Source organism: Gavialis gangeticus, unplaced genomic scaffold (genome assembly GCF_001723915.1).
Source record: "Gavialis gangeticus isolate Ggan-Ray unplaced genomic scaffold, GavGan_comp1, whole genome shotgun sequence".
Taxonomy (NCBI): Eukaryota; Metazoa; Chordata; order Crocodylia; family Gavialidae; genus Gavialis; species Gavialis gangeticus.
The window spans coordinates 20,051,168-20,060,795 of record NW_017729029.1 but is presented as its reverse complement, the minus strand read 5'-3'; the positions used below and the strand labels follow the sequence as shown (position 1 = coordinate 20,060,795).

Below are 9,628 nucleotides of genomic sequence, written 5' to 3'. Positions count from 1 at the left end.
CACTGAACTCAGCTCTTGCAGAAATTGCTAAGGCGAGTTTTCTTTTTCTCCTAAAATATTTCTTCCAATATGTTGGGATAAAGAAAGCCTACATTTCTTCACTGACACCTAAGAGAGAGCCTTAGAGTGGAGCCTGCATCCTGACCAGATGTACTTTGACTCTGACTACAGCCTTAGGATTGGTAGATATAGAATTGTTTGTATTGTTGCGTTTGTGTTATCAGTCTGTATCAATAAATTTGCCTATTATCAACTGTCAGGGTCTGATGGTTGTGCCCACCTGAAACAAAGGTATAAGGGCTGGGTTAATAAAATCCAGAGTTAACAGTTAGGTCTCATGTAGAGTATTATGTGAGGTTTTTTGCCTCCGCATTTTAAAAAGGACATGGAGAAGTTTAGAGAGGGTTCAGAGGTGGGCAGAAAAGATGACCAAAGGCTTGGGAAGCAAGTTATGTGAGAAGCCGAAGTAGTTAGGCATGTTCAACTGTGGAAAAGGCACTTAAGAGGGGAGATGTTAGCAGTCTTCAAATACTTGAAGGATTGCCATAAAGAAGTGGTAAAGCACCTGTTCTCTCTCACTGCAGAGAGGAGGATGCAGATCAATGACTTGATGTTGCAGCAAAGTAAGTTTAAATTGGATGTCTGGAAAAGCTTCTTTGTTGCTAGAATAGTGCAGTAGTAGAACAGACTGCCTACAGACATTGTGGACTGTATCACTGGAGATGTTCAAGAAGAGATTGGGTAGCCAATGGTCAGGGATGATCTAGGTATAGCTATGCCTGTCTATTACCATGAGTATTACCCATGCTTCTGAGCTTTGCTGGTCGCTGCATGGGACTGAAAGGGAACCTCCTCCCTTTCTCCCTACCCTTCCTTCTACTCTCCCTGCTGCTGCAAGTGTCAGCATTTTGTTTTGCTGCTTAAGCCTGCCTCTGAGGCATTGAGTGTTAGCTGCAGGCAAGGCTGGGGATTTTAACTGGGGTGTGCTGATGCTCCTGCTGGTACTTAAACCCAGAGGTTCCTGGCTAGAGGGTCTTGCTCCTCTGCCTAATGTCAGACCATTTGCCATATTTGGGGTCAGGTGGAATGCTCCCTCCGGTCAGATTGGTAAGGACAGTGTGGTTTTTTGCCTTCTTCTGTGATAGGTTTTTTGCCCTCTTAGGCTCTCCTAAGGGTATAGTGACAACCTTTACAGTGACAAGATGTTGGCTGTTGTGTCCCACTGCTTTACCTGTTACAGGTTAGGGTGCTAGGTGTTGTGTTAGGATTTACTGTAGTTTTGCTAACTACATAGTCCACCCTGATGCAGTGGATTTGTATGGTATAGTTTGCAGAGGAATAATCCTGCCTAAGGAAGGGGTTGGACTAAATGACTTTGTGAAGTCCCTTCCAGCCATAATTCTTCAAGACTTATAGGCACTACTAAGACAGAAAGTCCCAGTGCTTGTGTATTGTGGCACCTGCAAACCCAGAGGGAGGCTGTACATATGAAGAACAATTTCCAAAGAACATCTTTCTAACTAACTTTTATCTTTGTAGTCTCAGGAGTTTAACTTACCACTGAGGTTTCCTGTCAGTTTATGTTTTCTGTTTCCATATTGATGGATGTAAGTTGTGAAGTTAGAATGGGAAACTTAGCATATAGGGAAAACCTGACATGTATTCATAGTATTTTAAAATACACTCTACCATTAATACCCGATCTTATTTCTTCACTTCCCCCTGAAGTTTCACATGGTTGAGTATTCCCCTGTACTGTCTATCTCATTATTCAAAGTATTTTTGATATTTTACTGTACTAATTTTGGAGTACTAGATTCGTTTCTCTTGGGTTTTTTTGTTAAAGTAAAAAATGCTGTTATTTGTAACCATGATAGTTAAACATTGCCAATTTTCCTAATGGCTACTTCTGTAAATGTTTTATATTGTCAGTCACTTTAACCCTTGCAATCTTGAGAAACTAAATCAAGTGAACCATTATAGCATTTTAGAATGGTCTATTCTTTGATTCAAAGCTTTACATTTTAGAAGAAATGTTACTCATTTAAGGAAGATGTTGATCCATTTATCTTTTTTCATGTGTGTAGGATAGGTGATTGGATTGTCTATGGTTACATGTTTGAAGAAAGGAGGGTGCATGCATGATTGAGAGAGATTTTAAATCAGTCATGATCAAAACAGTGAACGTAATGGCATATGCTTTGTTACAGAAATAAAAACTGCTCTTGCTAGGTGCATATTCAACATTGGAATGATCTTTTAATTTGTTACTAAATTCTGCACACTGATTAAAAACAACAACAAAAAATTCCTGCCATTTTTCTGAACAATTTAAAAAAGGCAGGTTATATACTAAAAATCCATTGTCACTATTTAGACATTATAGTACTTAACTACTGGCTTGTTGCTTAGATTTACCCGTATTTTCCTGCATATTACATACCACTAATAAATGCATTTTGTTGTTTGAAAAGCAGAATGAAAAGAAATGTGTGCATCTGTGTTGTGTGTATATGTGTAATTTATTTTTCCCTAGAGTTATAACTTCATATTACAGGGCTAAAGCCTTATCCTTCAGCTCACTCACCCTCCCTTTTCCTCCTCAGCAAAAGATACATTTTTAACTCTTTTACAGCTGAATTATCAACAGCAGTTGTCTTCTCAGTCAAAAGCTAAAACTGTAGCTCTGTGGAGGGATCTAGGATTTAATAAAAAGCTAAAAATGGTCTGCAGGGCTATGAAATATGAGAGACTAGGAGTTGTGAAACTGCAAATTCGTCAGCACAATTGATTAAGAAAGAATAGCTTGACAAGTGCAAACTCAAGACCATTCAAAAGAAGACCTGGTCACTAAAACCTTTCGAGTGAAGGGCAGTTAGCATGGATGAGGTAGATTATATGAAACCATGCCATCTATTGAGTCCCTCAGTGCTGCCTGAGTAGAAGTGCTCCTGTTGCTATTCTGGGTAGAAAATGAACTTTTGTTTCTAAAACACAATATAATTTTGGAATGTTAATTTTTGAAGGAAAGATACCTATCATATGCGAGTAAATATGGTTGAATTTAGGACAGTTGATCAGAGTTCAACTCTGTTAAATTAGAATCAGTGCTTTGCAACCATATGTAGACACAGGTATGCTGCTTGTATGCTTGTGCAGCATGTCATTAACTTATTAAGGATAGTATAGATACAACTGACATAATTACAGTTGAAGATTTAATTATTTGCCAAATAAGAATCATAATTCATTTAATTATTAATTTTGGTGGCTTATGAGTTCAGGCGGTGAAATAATATAACTTTTTCTGTATTGTTGTCCATTTTAGTAATTTTCCGTTAAAATACGACTCCAACTGTTTCCCAAAATGTCCTGTGTTCCATTTGGCCCTGGAGTCTCCACCCAAGGAGCCCTAATGAGGTTGTACCAGTAGATGTTTTTTGTTTGTTTTTTTTAAAATCCCTTGTACTTCCTTGCATGGCCTCATTAGCCATTGAAACAATGTAAAAAATTCATTTTATCTATCTAGATAGATAAAATAGGTTTTTTTGTTTTGTTTTGTTTAATTGAAGAGTATGTTTGTTGGGGTGGGGGGAGAGAAGATGAGGGGTTGGTTTGTCGATGAATTAAGGTCAGTGTAACTGTTCTGTTTTTCTATAACTATTTGCTCTAATTGTAAATCTGTCTTGAATCTATCAACTGTAAGAGTAAGGAGTATTAAAAAAAAGATGGAGAGAAAAATAAATGAGTTTTTCATCTGTCAGTGTTTTCAACTGCTATTAATTGCTGGAATGGCCTTTGTCTGTCATCTTTTACAAAGATCAATATCATATTTCAGATTTAGCTTTTTATCTTCTAGACCAAATAAGATATTTCTTAGGCTGAGAAGGCTAAACCTCAGATGTCTGTGGTTTTTCAACAGAGATTCAACTTCTAACAAAATCACTCACATTTATTTTCTATTTGCCAGCCTTTTCTCAATTTATTAGCTGTTTGCTATAATACAGTGTATAGTTCCTAAATTTACCTGTTTGTTTGTTTTTTCCTAAAACTTGCCTCTTGAGGCATCCTGTAGTAATCAGGGTTATTCATCCTGTGTTGAGGACCAGAGCAAGACTCTGCTAAGACCACAGAGTTAAATTATGCCATGGCATGGTTCTTCTGTTGTGCTGAATTTCACTTTAAGTATGCACCAAGAACAGAGCATGGCTGTTTACAGCACGCACACACTATTTTCACTTCCAGTCCTGGTAAAAATGCCAAAAAGCATGCTTTGTACTAGGGTTGGCAACCCGGTCAATTGACTGGTCAGATATTGTCAAATGACTGCATATTTTTGAATTACCAAAGGCAATAACAATTTTACAAAAAAACCCACCAAAAAACAAAAAAACCCACCAAAACAACCCCTATTGGTATATTTTTGTAGTTGTCTTGACACATGATTTTTGACACATTTCTTAATGGAAAATTTGTGCTTTTTCTTGGTGTTATTTGGACCTATTGGCAATTTTTTACACTTTTTAACAGAGATTTGACCAGTTGATTGACCAAACTTTATTTGATTGGTCAAATACCCAACCCTACTTTGCACACACTGAAGACTTGAAAATTGTGATTTTTGTGAAGTGTTCATTTGGCTTTCACCCATTTTTATTGAACACTTAAAAAGGTCTTTTTCTATGTTGATTTTTTTTTGCCAGATTCCTGTTTTTTTCTGACACTATGGGCACATCCACACATGCAAGCATGTGTGCTTGCAGCTGCTCAAATAGAAGTGGTGCAAATTTGAGTTGGGGCTTTTTGCCTCAGCGCACGTGCCCAGACATGCACTTTAGTGTGGGGCAAATTGTGCCACTTGGGGCAAAATAACCCTGCTTGGCTCCTCCTGGACCTGCAGCCAGAGGGAGCTGTGCTGGCTCCACCTGTGCTGGCCCCAGCAATATAAAAACCTGCCCTGGCTACTTGCCCTCAGGAGCTTCTGGGGCCTCAGCAATTAGTATCTGGGGACACTACCCCTTGTGCCAAATGGACTGCTGATGCAGCATCCCAAAATCCCCATTCTTCCACAATTAGAACAAAGGGAAGGGGGATTGATCAGCTGGACAATGTTTTATTGCTATATTTACAATGTTAGATGCATTGATAGGCTTCCAAATTGCTATATCATCATTGTAAAATAAATCTTAAATATCTGTATTTTGTAATGTTTACTTTTGGTTTCCTTATCACATGGTGGGTGTGTGTTGGGATGTGTGGTTTGCAAGAGGGGGTGAGAAAGGGGGTGGGGGGGTGTGGGCAGGTGTGAAGGGATGTAGGGGATGCAAGTCAGTGTGTGGGGGGGCTGCTTAGGAGGGGTGGGTACCCCCCCAAACATGGACTGCCCTGCTTGCAGGGTCCCAGCCCCGCCCCAGGAGCTATAGCGTCCTCTAGGGCCCAGAAACTCCCCCCACTCATGTGTTTATCAATTTAATTCTGTATACCTAAGCATACAGGGTTTAAAGAAAAACAAGCAGGATTGTAACTTAGGGGGATAAGGCACAGTGCCATGTATATTAAAACATACAACATAGAAAGAAAGGTTATCTGCTTAATTTGCTCATACATATGTACTCATTTATTTAATTCATTCATAAATTCATTCAAAAGAAATAAACACACAGACAGTCCTTCAAGGTCAGGGTGTTACCAAGTCTTAAGTTGCTCGGATTAGTTTGTCAGCCAGACTAATCATGAGGGATGGAGTCAGGTCTCTTCGGACATGCCCAAGACTCCTCTTTGCAAGTGGACAGACGTGAAGTTTTGTTGTTCTTACCCATTTTTATAATGATAGTTCTTCATACAAGTCTATGGATTCTGCTGAGTCAGGTGTGAAGATCATCCCTCTGCCTTGTTGGCAGGTTGTGATTGATAGGGTGATTTCTTCTTTCTTTGAGTTCTGCTCTTTTCAGCCTTTGAAATTCTTAGAGTTGTTTTACAAACTTTTTTCATAGAAATATTTTTGTAGCTGCTTTATAGAATTGTTTTGCAGTTCTTTGGCTGTTGGAATTGACATAATTCCTATCGTATTCATACCATATTCAAACAGAAATAAAAAAATGCAGAATTCCTTATCACATCCATACCAGACATACTGAAGACCTTGCATAAGCATTTTTTTCTTATATTAAGCTGTGAAATCATGAGACCAAAAGGTCAGGTAAACTTATACTGAGCAATAGGAGATTTAAAAATGGATAGCTAACTTTATGGTTATTTAATATTGGATATCAAATAGTAATAATTGATTAAAACATCATGAAAAATAAAACCCAGCAAGGTTAATCTTAATAGCTAAATAGTTCATTATAAAAATAGCAATATAAAGCAACTAGCAACATAAAGCAATTATAACTGTTGTAATACAACACATGGCCCCAGCCTCCTGCTTGTTCCCTTGCTCGTCTCCAGCCTCAGGAGGCTGGAGTTGAGCAGGAGCTTGGAAATGAGCAGGAGGCTGGAGACAAGCAGGTGAATGTCTCTAGCTTGTCTCCAGGGGCTGGTTTCCAGCCTCGTGCTTGTTCTCCTGCTCTGTCTCCAGTCCTCGAGCCTGAAGATGAGCAGGAGGCTGGAGACAAGCAGGAGAGTGATCAGGAGGCTGGAGACAATTTAGGGATTCCTCCAGTCAGCTCCAGCCTGCTGGTTGCTCCCCCGCTTGGCTTCTTCCCCCACATTGCTCCCCTGCCTGGCTCCAGCCTCCTGCACTGCCAGCAGCCTAGCACTAGCAGCGGCAATGTTGGTTGGCACAACCTCCCCGCATCGTGCGAGGCAGCAGGGCTCAGCTCTGTTCACCTGGCACCGTTGCTGCCACATCGTGTGGCTGTGGCCTGGCTTGGCAGGGCACTGCGTGCTGTCTGGCAGCTTGGGGGTGCTGCAGCTGTCACCTGGGGCTTGGCGCTGCTCAGCTCATGTGGCCCAGACCTGCGAGATAGCATGTGGCACCCTGCCAAGCTGGGCTGCACCCATGCAATGTGGTAAAAGGGATGCCAGGTGGCTGGGGCTGAGCCCCACTGCCCCCCATGCAGGGGGCTGTGTCATGAGGCCTTTAGTGGCCCCGACCACTGCTGCTACTGCCAGTGAGTGCGAGGGGCTCTGGCTGGGCAGGAGAGTGAGCAGGGAATGCGGGGAACAAATGGGGAGTTGGGAGAATGAATTGGGGCTGGGGCTGGGGCTGAGCCAGGTGGTGCCCCCCATGGTTCCCTCCCCATTTCTCCTGTCCTCTCCCTCATCCCCTACTTATCTGCCACAAAGCCGGGTCCAGGTCCCTGCAGTCTGCACTGCTGCTTGCCCCGCATGGGCAGTCAGTGTGCTTCAGCACCAGGGCAAGGGCCAGCCATAGAGCTGCTCTGCCTGGCTACCAAAGCATCTCTGTGGAGAACTGAGCCTCTGGTTGCCTCAGGGCATGGTCCGGGACTGTGCCCTGCCTTGCTTTTTCCCCCCGGGGTATTTCTTGACTCCTGGATATCCAGGTATCTAATTTTGCCCTCACGCTGCAAACATTTTTTTGTTCCTGCATGTGCCTCTTGCAGCAACTGTAAAAGGGGTTTGAGACACGGCAAGAGGCACGTTCATGCTTATGTGGACGCGTCCTATGTGGAGTTGAACAAGGAGGTTTAATATGTATGTGACAGTATTATGTATAGGATATATTCAATTACACACACATACACACATTTAACTCTAGCCTAAATCATTATGAATCTAAGAAATACAGTATCTAGAAGTTTCTAAATGTCTGAAAACAGGTTTTAGAATGGAAGTCTTTAGACAATTTCTTTCTGTTAGCTTTTTCAGTTTCAGTTCCTTCATCACTGTTTAAAAACACTCAGTGTGAGATTTGCTCTTCTTGTTCCAGTTTGCCTGTCTTTGGTAAAAAGTTTATCTGTTGCTCAGACCTGTCTTCAGAATACAGAAACATAATCCTGAAGATAGTAGAGAGGCTAAATATACCTATTATGGTACTTAAAGCTGAAAGGCCTATTATGATACTTAAATCTGTGGAGGTCCATTGGGATTTGCTCCTTTTGGATTTTTGCCTAAGTAAAGGCTTTAGTGCTAGTATACAGAGCTGTGCATTCAGTTCTGCTTTGTGTGTTATCTAACTTTAGATATTAAAGTTATAAGTGGGGGCAACCTAATAAAAATACTTGCTTGAAGCTTTCATTTATTTCTCTGGATAGTTTAAGATACCCTAAAAGAAGATGCGCTACATAAACTGATAATCTAGCGAGCTACACTGCAAAAGGGCAAAGATCTTTGATGGGCTCAAATATTCTACCAGTTCTGTTTGAGCAGTGGGAGTATCCTTGTAGGTTGCACCGTTGAAGAATTCCTGTTTTTTGCTACCATTCACAATACTTGTATGTTACCTTAGTAGCATTTTATATAATTGAGTTAATCAGGGTTTTGACATTGTATTGTTCAGAATTTGTGCCAAAGACATTCAAATAGACAAAATACTAAAATTGATTTTAAGTATTTATTTTTTTTACTGCCGCAGTCAGCTGTGCTGTCTCAATGGAAAAGGATTTTGCCTGAGTTACTGCAGTTTTACCTATTCTGTGATATTACATGCACTTTTTTTTAAGTCTTTCTGTTCATGTTTAAGACCTTTAAAGAGGAAATAAAACCAATTTTCCCTTTTAGGATTCAGTAGTTTAGCAACTGTTGTTTTTTTTTTTAAGTTGGAAAAAAGCTTCTCTCAAGATTAATATAGTGATGCATTTCTGTGTGCCATTACTGAACATTTTTTTCTTTTAATAATCCAAATCAATATGAATTAAATTGCTCCTTAATTGCCTAAAGATTGTATATTTTAAAGTCTGTTTATGGAGTGTATTCATTTATTCTTAACAGGGTAAATCCTCAAAGCTGAAATGCCTACATTAAAATGAACATCCGTGGGCAAGGCTGTCATCTGAGGATTATAGAATTAGAACTTCCAGTGATTTACAAAATAACAAAGCAAATGGGAGATCTTTATGGGCATATTTTTGTTGTTCTAAATAAATCCTGCATTTTATTTGTAGTATATTTTGAGGCATAGACATATATGAGTTATTTTAGATATAGTGGTAGAAGTAAAGGTGCATTAGAAACTTTTTACAGCTGTCATAGTACTACTTACCTCTGAATAAGTCTTTAAGACTTGTGTCTCTAAAATATTGCCCATCTAATATATGCACGCATTCTTAGTATTTGTATGAATCATCAGTAACAATATCCTCTACCTGTGCCAAAACTAACATAAACACACACACATACATGCTCTTTAATTATACATATACAGGTGTAAAGAAGCTCTTCTAGGCAGCCAGTTTGTGTCTGTTATACTACTCCTTTTGCAGAGCTGATCAAGTCATTTAATTCTTGAGTTAAACCGTTTTTCCCCCCATCCAAACAGACTGTGCAGCAGTAATTAAACTCTACCTTTTTTGGCTGTTGCTTAAATGTGCAATTGATTTACACTGTTAAGAAGGATCTATAACTTATCCTAAGAACAAAAATTGTATGTCCAGGAACTGAAAGCAGAGATTACTTTATATAGACTAATTAAGATTAAAAAATGGTGGGGGGGTGTTTATGTACG

The 9,628-nt window shown here is 39.9% G+C and overlaps 1 protein-coding gene across 1 annotated transcript in view; it reads left to right on the top strand.

Annotated features, from left to right (window-relative positions):
- DIAPH2 (diaphanous related formin 2) overlaps positions 1 to 9,628 on the top strand; it is an 899,992-nt gene that overhangs the window by 449,176 nt on the left and 441,188 nt on the right. The gene's annotated exons all lie outside the window — the stretch shown is intronic.